Source organism: Onychomys torridus, chromosome 5 (genome assembly GCF_903995425.1).
Source record: "Onychomys torridus chromosome 5, mOncTor1.1, whole genome shotgun sequence".
NCBI lineage: Eukaryota > Metazoa > Chordata > Mammalia > Rodentia > Cricetidae > Onychomys > Onychomys torridus.
The window spans coordinates 120,272,106-120,283,253 of NC_050447.1; the positions used below are offsets into that span (position 1 = coordinate 120,272,106).

Genomic DNA, 11,148 nt, shown 5'->3' on the forward strand with positions numbered 1-11,148 from the left:
CACACATACACACATACACACACATACACACACACATACACACACACACACACACACACACACACACACAGAGAGAGAGAGTTGTTATTATAATATAATAGTAAGAGCTGGCCCGGAATGGGCTCCAGGGGCCTGCTGCTCTTTGCGTCTCTTAGGACATGTGGTCCTCCCTCCCTGTAACTCTCCTCTCTACTGGGTGCTTTCTTCTCCTTATTCATAGTTTCCTCTCCTCTTCATCTGGAGTTTTAACCATACAGGCACAACCCCACCTTGGCATCAGCCTGTGGCTCTCCCTTCTCCTCTTCCTCTTCTTCCTCCTCCTAACTTCTCTTCTTCTTGCTTTGTAGCCTGGATTACTGACCAAGGAAATGTCTGGCCTTGCTCAAGTTCAGTAAGTCATGTCCCAGCCCATGTGGAGGCCACGTCTGTTCTGGCCGACTGTGCCTGGCGGACTGTGCCTGGCCGACTGTGCCTGGCCGACTGTGCCTGGAGGACTGTGCCTGGCCGACTGTGCCTTCCCTGCTCTGTGGTCATTACTTTTCTCATTGTCCAATCAAACACTTAACAGGAAGTGATTTAAAGAAGGAAGGGGGTTTGCTTTGGCTCACAGCTTGAGGCCGAGGGGTGAGAGGGCTCTTGGCTGCAGGAAGGAAGAAACAAATACAGAACTTGGGACCAGCAGAGGCAGGGCTGGGCTGTGAAGAAGTTCGCCATACTGTGTTTTCAGGGACTGTGGAAGACTTTAGAACTGTGGGCTAGAAAAGCCATGAAATGCTGTAAGTGGAGCTTAATGGGTGATTCTGGGGGGCGAGGGCGGGGGGATCCTGGAAGATACAGGCTGAGAGTCATGTGTACTGTGGAGGCCCAGCCTGTGAGGTTTCAAAGGGGAAGAAAGACTCTGTAGCAACTGGGCTGGAGGCCATTCATGTGACATTTTAGAGAACATACTAGTTGCCTTCTTTCCATGTTCTAGAACTTGCCTGAGGTGGAATCGGAACGTAACGGATTCATATCTCTGGTGGGGGGACTTCTAAGACAGCATAATGTTGAGTCTCTGGCATGGTTGTTACTGATCATTTGTATCCATGTCTACAGTGAGGAAGAAGAAATAAATGAAAAAGGAAGTGCAGTTTGGAGAAGCAAAGAGCACTAGAAAGGGTCAGTCAGGTCACGTGCTGAGAGGCTGTCATTGTTAAGATTAGAACGAGGGAAGAGAGGCCTCCTGCTCTGAACAGGAAAGATAGGAAAGATGCCCCAGGGCACGACTCCACCGCTAAGCCTTCAGTTTATGCAAGAGAGCCTAAGGGGTTGCTTGTGCCTAGAAAGCAGTTGTGTCGGCAGACAGAAGCTGCTGCCACCGGAGTCAAGGGGATGAGGGTCCACCCCCATCCGGCAGCTGAACTTGGCAGTGCCACCCACATGATCCTGGGTTTGGAGACAAGAAAGATGAAAGACTGAGGTGAGCATAGATTCTTTCCCCACAGTTTCAGAGAGCCACCAAGGCCAGACAACAAATGACAGGATCAGGGTCCCTGTGAGAAAGCCCTACAGGCCATTGGGTTGCAGTAGAAACCCCAAGATGTTGGCGATGCCGGAGCCAAGAGGCATCTGCCAAGGAGAGCTATATACAGGGAATGGAGCCAGCCCAAGGGAGAGAGATGCATGTGGTAGGCAGAGAAGAGGGTGGGGTAGAGCCTTTGAAACTGAAGCTTCAGATACTAGAGATGGAGTTGTATACAGGATTTGGTGTTTGTCCTGTTTTGTTTTGGCTTTGTCTTGCTTTGGTCCAGGGTTTCCCCATTACGGCCCCATTCCTCCCCTTGAGAATGGGAATGTGTATTCTGTGCCAAGGTATGTAGGCTACGTTTAATTTGTTGTTGTTTTTTTATATTTTCTTTTAGAGGGGTCACAGTCAAGAGATTGCCTTAAGTCTCAGAAGAGCCTGGATTATTGAACAGTGTTGAGACTGTTAAAGACTATGGGGATTGTTGAAGTTGGATTAAATGTAGTTTTCATTGTGGTGGCCCAAATGAGAAATGTCTCCCATAGGCTCGTATATTTGAACACCTGGTTGGCGGTGCTGTTTGGAGGCAGTTTTGGAATCTTTCGGAGGTGCAGCCTTGTGAAGTAAGTATTTCTCTGGATATAGGCTTTGAGTATCCAGCTCCTGGCACCATGCCATGTCTTCTCTGCCACAATGAATTCTATCCCTCTAGAACCATAAGCCAACACAAACCCTTTCTTCCCTAACTTGCTTTGGTCAGAGTGTTTTATCACAATCGCAGAAAAGTAACTAATACACCTAGCATGTACAAAGACCTGTGTTCAGGTCCCTCCCTGCCTGTGCCCATTCACACTTTTCTAACCATAGGAGGAATGTGGAAAGTCAAAGAGAATTAATTAAACCCTCTTCGCTCCTTCCATTGATCCCAGAACTCAAGAGGCAGAGGCAGGAGGATCACCGGATGGCCAAGGCTATCCTGATGTACTTAGTGAATTCTGAAGTCCCAGGTCATCCAGGGCTACAAAGAAAAACCCTGTCCAAGAGAAAGAAGAAACAACATGGGTGGGGTCGGGGGTGGGATGGGGGGGGATATGAATAACATACATAACATGCCAAGAAGTGTATTGAATGGGGTTTTCAAATAGGCCCTTCTATTTCCTAACCCCAAGAATCCATGAATATAACCCTAATTGGGAAAACAATCTGTACAGACAAAACTAACTTAAGCATCTTAAGGCAATCTCCTGAGTGGCCTGGACAGCACTCTGTTGACAACCATTTTGTGTTTGTCTGCTTACTTTCCTTGCTTGTTTTTCATTTTGTGAGGCAGGGTTTCACTCTGCTCTGTGATATTCTGTTTGTGCTCTGACAAATGAAGCTTGTCTGGAGATCAGAGGGCAGAGCTAGCCACTAGTTAACCATAGAGACCAGTCAGTGGCAGTTCACACCTTTAGTCCCAGCACTGGGGAGGAGGAAGCAGGAAGATCAGGAGTTCAAGGCCACCCTGAGCTATATGAGACTGATCCAGTCTAAAAGAGAAACAGAGCCAGGCTGTGGAAGCTCATGCCTTTAATCCCAGCACTAGGGAGGAGGAGGAGACAGTACTATAAGGGGCGAGGAGACAGGCACTCACCCTCTTTGGTCTGAGGATTTGGTAGAAGTAAAAAGTCTCTTTAGAAAAAACAAGTCTCTCTAGTGGTTGACTCCTTTGTCTCTCTGATCTTTCAGCATTTATCCCTATATCTATACTCTTACGACCAATTAGAATTTGAGCTACACTCTGTAGCCCTGGTTGACCTGGAACTAGCTACCCTCCTGCATCAACCTCCCAAGGGCAGGAACTGCTGAGTGTGTACAAATGTTCTTCTGAGAAGCAGAAGGACAGGGAAGAGAGACACTGAGGAGAAAGCCGTGTAACCACAGACCATGCACAGGGTGAGACCAGCACAGCCCAAGGCTCAGAGCTGGAGGAAGCAGGGAGGGCAAAGAAGGCTCCAGGAGAGGTGGCCTCACGGGCAGCTGGAGTCACATCTCCAGCCTCCGATCTGTGAGACATTAAATTGATATTGCTTAAGCTCCCAAGCGTGGAGTAATTTGTTGTCACAGCCTCGGGAAATAAATAATTTATATATGTGTTTGTCCATTACCAAATTAAAAATCATAATGTTTTCATATTTTCACCTATTTTTTCCTCTTTCCTTCCTGTTTCTCCCTTCTTTACTTCCCTTCATTCCTTCTTTGAAGTATTTATAAATTTTTGTATTTATGTATGCATGTATTTATTTTTGAAATATGGTCTCAGGTAGTTCAGGCTACCCTAATACACACTATGTAGCTGAGGATAACCTTGAACTCCTGACCCTTGTGCTGGAATTCCTGACCCCCCCACCTCAAGTGCTGGAATCACAGGCACATGTTACTACATCCAGCTTCCTTCAAAAGTGTTTAAAGGAACTTCCTAATAGCGTGTCATTTTGTCCCTTACGTATTAATTAGTCACGACACTATTTCCATAATTAACTAATTAGTTAAAATTAGTTTTTGGTGTAAAATGCCTCCTAATGTTTTTGTTTGCACCGGTCTCTGAACTCACTCCTCTTTGAATTACCCTCTGTTGTCTTTCTAGAAAAGATCTGCCTGGCCTTAAACTCTGGTTTCAGGTATGGGCCTCTGGGTCTGTCGTCGGCAAGTGTCCTGGTGCTCTGCTCTCCTCGGCAGTGGACAGTTCCTGGAATTCTGTCTTTGGTTAAGAAGAAAGATGTCTTTGTCCTTACAGTGTTCGCTATTGTCTGGGACTGACATTCACAAGTTGCACTTGAAGGGCTTTCAGAGGGGCACAAGAGTAAGGCTGTGGAAGAGAGGAGTGAACTGGGTTTAAATGCTTTTCCCTTTGAATATAGAAGATTTTAGTTTTAAAAATAAAATATCTTTAAGACTTCTCTTTTTTAAAGACTTATTTTTTAAGTGTGTGTGTGTGTGTGTGTAGGTGCATGTGTGTGTGTGTGTAGGTGCATGTGTGTGTGTAGGTGCATGTGTGTGTGTGTGTAGGCACACATAGTAATCAGAGAACAATTTGTGAGAGTTAGTTCCCTCCTTCCACCCTGTGAGTCCAGGGATTGAACTCAGGTTGTAGGGCTTGGTGGAAGCACTTTTACCCCCTGAGCCATCTTGTCATCCTGGGAGAAACATTTTCTTTAGTGGTGTAGCCACTGGTAAGGTGTCCATGCTACTGTAAATGAACCCTAATTAAATTCACTGGGCTATGCATATCGAGGAAGAAAGGAAGGAAGGAAGGGTGGGAGGAAGGGAGGGAAGTAGAGGGAGGGAGGGAGGGAAGGAAGGAAGGAAGGAAGGAAGGGTAAGAGGAAGGAGGGAAGGTAGAGGGAGGGAGGGAGGGAGGGAGGGAAGAAGGAAGGAAGGAAGGGAGGGAAGGAGGAAGGGAGAGGTAGAGGGAGGGAGGGAGGGAGGAAGGAAGGAAGGAAGGAAGGAAGGAAGGAAGGAAGGGAGGAAGGAAGGAAGGAAGGAAGGAAGGAAGGAAGGAAACAGGACTGGCCGTGAAGACGGGACAGTTAGCAGAAGTGCAGGAAGGTCAGAAGAGGGTAATGGCTATTGAGCGAAGTCAAAATGCTTTATTTACAGGTGTGAAGGTGTTGTAAGTCCATTGTCATGCATAATTAATATCTGCTAATAAAACAGGTAAAAACTTTTGAGTTCAGTAAGTTGGCTTTTATGTGACTCCCTCAGAAAATTTTCTTTTCTGTGAAAAAATTCTCAATCTCTTTGACAGTGAAGGTTTGTGTTCTGATGCCTTTGGCATCCCTTTAGATAATTTTGTTTTCCAGGAACTCCACTCTCCCTCAAGATGAAGACCTAAGGAAAGTCTCTAACATTCTGGTAGCAGGAGTGAGAAAGTAATTACCATGGTTTTAACATAATGCAAAAAATATGACAAGAAATGCTTAAAAAGAGCAATCTGAAAAGAGAAACATCAGATACGACACAGATTGTGGAATTAAGAGATAAGGCATATAAAATAACTATGCTTAATATGCTAATGATGTTATAAAAAGTTTCACAACGTGTAAGAACAGATGAAGAATAAGTTGAAAAGCAGAAACTACGTAAAAATCAAAAGGAAATAGCAGCACCCAAACCACTAACAGATGCAAAGAGAGCATTTGATGGACTCAGGAGAGACTAAACAGGGCCAGGGAAAGGATCAGTGGATACATCAGTGAGAGTTTCTGAAACTGAACTGTAAAGAGAAAAGAAGTGGGAACAAAAAACCAACGGACACAGTATGTCCTTCAACTGTGCAGAAGTTGCAGACAATGTAACACACCTGGGGTATTGGATGGAGAGTTTATAAAGGGCAAAGAAACAATTGAAGCAATAACGGGTGAAGTGTTTCCAGAATTAATGAGAGACACCAAACCACGGATCCAAGAGGCTTAGACACACACACACACACACACACACACACACACACACACACACACACAAAGTGCAGAAAATAGAATACAAACAAAATCTTGACATGCAGAGGAGAAACAGTTGGCACGTAAGAGGTACAAAAATAAGAATTACACAAGACTTCTCATAGAAAGTCATGCAAGCCATATGCCTTGTTCACAGACATAAAGAAATCAATCTGGAACTGAACTGGAAATTTCCTCCATTCTGGAGCCCTGAGAGTGCCCGCAGATGCCATCCTCAGGCTGCTGGGAGATAACTGTCATCAGCAGCCTTACACAGCTAGGGACTCTTTGTGCAACAACACTGCTGGCCAGGAACATGAGTCCACCAGTGCAATAGTGATAAGTGTGCTACAGGGTATGATGATATTTTATTTGTACTGAAATGTGATTTTGTTGTTGTTGTTTGTTTTTGGTTTTTTGAGACAGGGTTTCTCTGTGTAACTTTGCACCTTTCCTGGATCTCGCTCTGTAGACCATGCTGGCCTCGAACTCACAGAGATCCGCCTGGCTCTGCCTCCTGAGTGCTGGGATTAAAGGTGTGTGCCACCACCGTCCAGCCCATTTAGAATTTTATAGTTTACGTTATCAAACACTGAGTCAGAACATGGATCATGGTAACTCCCATCTACATATGTGGGGGTACAAATGCCATATTGCTAACAAAAGCTACTCTTGCTGAGATCATCAAATGGTCCCCTACAAGCCTCCCCAGTGCCCCTGTCTTGCTGTTTGTACCCCCTGCCCCCTGTTTGTAACACACACACACCCATCCCAAAGGCTAGACCACAGAGGGCTGCTCTTCCAAACCAAAAGTCCCACTTTCAAATGGCTGGGGAGGGGAGAGTGTAACCCAGCCCCTTCTCAGCAGCTTTCTACTCAGCCAGGTGGCTCTTGTCTGTTCCTTGCGGTTTTAAAACCCAAGGACATTTCCAGAGTCTCTGGGGAGCCCCTAGATCACCTTGAGATTTCCACATCAATTGGTGGGGGTGACTAATATCAATAATACATCAAAATACGGACAAATGGTAAACTCGAAGCAGAGGCCGTCCACACAGTGTTGGCTTTGTTAACCAAGCACGTGATTCTGAGGCAGGGGTCCAGGGAGTCGCTGTCTCCATACACACGTCTCCCCTCTTTTCTTCCTTTCTTTTTTGTTTATTTAATTTTTCCTTTTTTTTTTTTTTTTTTTTTGACACAGGGTCTTACTCTTCTGTAGCCCAAGCTGGCTCTGAACTTGTGATCCCCCTGCTTCAGCCTCCAGAGTGCTAGGACTATAGACCTGATCTCTGCTCCTTACAGAAGCCAATCCCCTTATTGCCTCTACCCTCTCTCCCTGTAGAGACAACAGTTCAACCGTTTGGGCTCACACTCTTGGGAGAACTCATCTAGGACTCTAGGTAGCTCCATCCACTTATCCTCTCATTCCTTATTCAGCCCTTCCTGGAGACTATTGTCAAAGACTAGATAAATGAATATAGCAATCTTTCACATTCTTTCCCCATAGTTTCTGTAAGATTATTTCCTGCATCTTGAATTTTACAAATCTAGTTACTTTCATTTGATTATGTTTCTTCCATACTTTACAAATCTTTTGCAAGCACTATACACAAGAATAATTTAACAACCCCCCTTTCCATGTGTTTTTATAATTCCATAATCACCAATACAAAACAGAATCCTTCTCGGTACAGATTTAAAAATCAAAAGGTCTGGGCTTGACTCCCGTGTATGCCTGTGTGGCCCAGGGCCAGCTATAAGATTCCTCTGAGGCTTGACTGCTCCATAAGACAGGACTAATTTCTGTGTTATCGATCACAGTGTTTGTACATATGTGGGTCCCCTGATCAGTTAGTTATATGTGCAAACGTCTTCTACACACTAAAGAGAGATGCAGATGGAAGTTGTTATTAAAAGTTTGTAATGAACTTCACTCAGTGTTTGCTTATGTGTGTTATCCAAATGCCATAGAAATAGTAGCTAAGGGCAGGATCTGGCCTGGGGCTCTTAACTACAGCAATTTATAAAAAGAAAAAAAGGTCAGAAGGAAAAAAAAAAATCAAAGGCCTCTTATTTCAACACAGAAAACTTTCAAACAAGAATTAGCGCTTGCCAAGGAAGGACATGCTTGGTGAGGGGAACTCCATGAGGGTGGAGGGCTTCTCAGAGCAGACCTGAGAGGGCTGTGATGTAACACCTTCCTCCTCCACCCTTCAGCTGCCCTGGTTGGAATTCCTTATCTAATCAACTGGAGACTTGAATCCTAACGGCCAAACCATAAAACTATAATGGGGTACTCAGTAAGAACAGATCCTTACAGAGGCCAAAACCAATATGCTGGCCAGACTGCAGTTGCTCCTGTGAGGACCTAGATGCCACTTTCACTGTCAAGGGGACAAGGGAGAGGCCTTCTCCTGAGTTCATGTCCTATGGTTAAGGCTGGTCACAGAGATTAGCAAAGACGCTAAATTCATGTTCAGCCTCCCTGACATAAAGGGCAAAAGGAAGAGTTTAGGCAGGGAAGGGTAGGCGTGGGTTGGGAAGGGGTACTCAGCAGCCAAGCCTGACCACCCAACTTCATCCCACATGGTAGAAGAAGAGCTCGCCCCCCGCCCCGAGTTGTTCTCTGACCTCCATACACTCGTGTGCACATGTGCCCACACACTCATGTAAGTAAGTACATAAAAATATAAAATAATTTTTAAAAAAAGAATGCACTGGGAAAGGAAGGGTTTTAGTCATTCCTTACTTTTCCCTGCTTGGATTCCCAGGGGTCACGGTTTGTTCTAAAAAGTTGATTGGGAGAATTCAGGGAAAGTGGGCAGGATGTGCAGACTGGGAGGCTGGAAGCAGAAGCAGTGAAGGGATTGGCAGGGACTGACTGCTCAACTTAAATCAACAAAGATGGAGGATTATTCTGGTAGGGTTTCTGCAGTGGCCACACCTTCTTAGAAAACTACACTTCTCATACAGTAACCTGTGGTTTTGCTTGATCCTAGGACTGTGTCTTGCACCTGTGGGGAACCATGAGACAGTTAAGGATGAAAGACTCACGGCTTTTTCACCTCCTCTTCCTCCTCCTCCTTCTGACCCTGGCATACCCTACGTACATATCCATAGCATTCTGAGTATGATAGGAACACATATGATTTGAACTCATATGGGGTGTTGGCATGAGACATAGATCTACCCTAAAACGTCTCTGAAAGTAAATTGTTGGAAGAAATTGATGCTGAAGGTCTCTGTGCTGTTAGCACAACCACATAAGCATCAACTCTTTGAGAAAGGGCTGCCTTTAAAAGTCTTGAACTTCAGCGACCCTGATGGACACCGAAGGTATCACACACGAAATCCCTTCAATAAAAGTTTAATGACTTAAAAACAAATAGGAAACACAAAAAGACCGTTTCACATCTGTTAACATAGCTACTTCTAAAACAGAACAAATAACCCCCCAAAAGAACAAGTCTTGGGAGGAGGTGCAGAAACTGTAACACTTGTAATACTGTTGGTAGAAATGTAAAATGTACAGCCACTATGAAAAGAATATCCTGTTCCCTAGAAAATTAAAAATGTACCTATCATCTGATCCAGAAAGTCCATTTCAGAGTACGTAGATCCTCTGACTAGTGATAAAGTCAAATTCTAACTACTCTTGGGTTTGTTTGTTTTGAGATAAGATTTCCTGTATCCCAGGCTGGCCTCCAATTCACTGAGTAGCAGAGGATGACATTGAATGCCTTATCTTCCTGCCTCTACCTCCCAAGTGCTGGAATTATAAGCATGCACCATTGTACCCAGCTAAACCCACAGTAAGTCAAAACTATATTCGATTCAATGCACCTAACCTTCCCAGCACTCAGGCTTAGCTGCACAGCACACTGCAGAGTATTAGCTGTCCCTCATCTTGATCACAGGGCTCTCTGAGAGTTGCTGGTTCCTGTCGCTGCCCAGTGTTGTGAAACAGTGTTGTATTATGTACATCAATAGCTTGGTGAAAGGTCAAAATTCAAAGTACAGTGTCTACTGAATGTGTTCCATTCACACCATTGCCAAGTCTAAAAGCTAAGCTAAGCCGTCACAGACTGAAGAACTGCATGTGGATAAAAGCATGGGGGCTGGGTATGCCTTAGGAATGGAGAGTGTAAAAGCATGTTTAGGTCGTTGGGTTTAATCTCTGGCATCCTGAACCAACTAAATAGACAAGAGGGGGAAAGCAAGCAAACAGAGTAGCAACGAGAGACAGAGGGAGGGAGAGAGAGAGAGTGGGTGGGAGGGAGGGAGGAAGGACAAAGGGAAGAAGATGGGCAAGGATTATGGGGGTAAGTCAGGTGCTCAGAGATATTTGGATATTCATGTTCATTACAGCATCATAGCAGCTCAGATGTCTATGAATATATGAATGAATAGGCAGAGGGCAGTGCTAGTTATTATATAGCCTTAACCAGAAAACCATCTTCACGGGCTGTAACTGATAACCCTTGATGGACTTATGCTGAGTAAAATAAGCCAGTCTGTTGCGGAATATTCCTTTACACTGTGTGAAGATGTGTCACTGTGACTGGTTTAGTGAAAAGCTAAATGGCCAATAACTAGGCAGGAGGTATAGGTGGGACTTTTGGACAGAGGAGTTCTGGGAAGAAGACAGGCAGAGTCACCAGCCAGTTGTGGAATAACTAGGATGGGCACAGTGGAGATGAGTTAATGATCATGTGGAAGAACATAGATTTTAAAATATGGGTTAATTTAAGTTATAAGAAGTAGTTAGAAACAAGCCTAAGCCAAGGCTGAGCTTTAATAATTAATAATAAGTCTCTGTGTCATTTTTTGTGAGCTGATGGCCCCAAGAGAAAAGTCTATCTATACCAGTCACAAACACAAATGCTTCCTGACTCCATCTATATGAAGTATCTACAAAATGCAAATCCGTAGAGACTGGAATCAGCACCGTGACTGGCGGGTTACCAGTTGTGACTGTGTAATGGGATGGAGTTTGGGTTTTCTGGATAAGGTTCAGGAGATCTGTGGCACAGCAGTGTAAATAGATAACATCCCTGAAATGATTGAAACTTGCTAACAAATGGTCAAAATGGCAAATTTTATGTTATGCATTTTGCTTCTGGTTTTGTTTGGGTTTTTGTTGTAGGTTAAAATAATTATTTAGAGAAT

At 44.5% G+C, this 11,148-nt stretch overlaps 1 long non-coding RNA gene across 2 annotated transcripts; it reads left to right on the forward strand.

Annotated features, from left to right (window-relative positions):
• Positions 1 to 636: 636 nt before the first annotated feature.
• LOC118584772 lies at positions 637 to 4,442 on the forward strand. 2 transcript variants are annotated; one of them, XR_004945051.1, is made up of 3 exons: positions 637 to 776; positions 1,902 to 2,127; positions 4,131 to 4,442. It is a non-coding gene; the product is annotated as an uncharacterized LOC118584772 (long non-coding RNA). The 2 variants fall into 2 exon arrangements; XR_004945052.1 differs by lacking the exon at positions 637 to 776 and adding an exon at positions 1,240 to 1,459.
• The last annotated feature ends 6,706 nt before the right edge of the window (positions 4,443 to 11,148 follow it).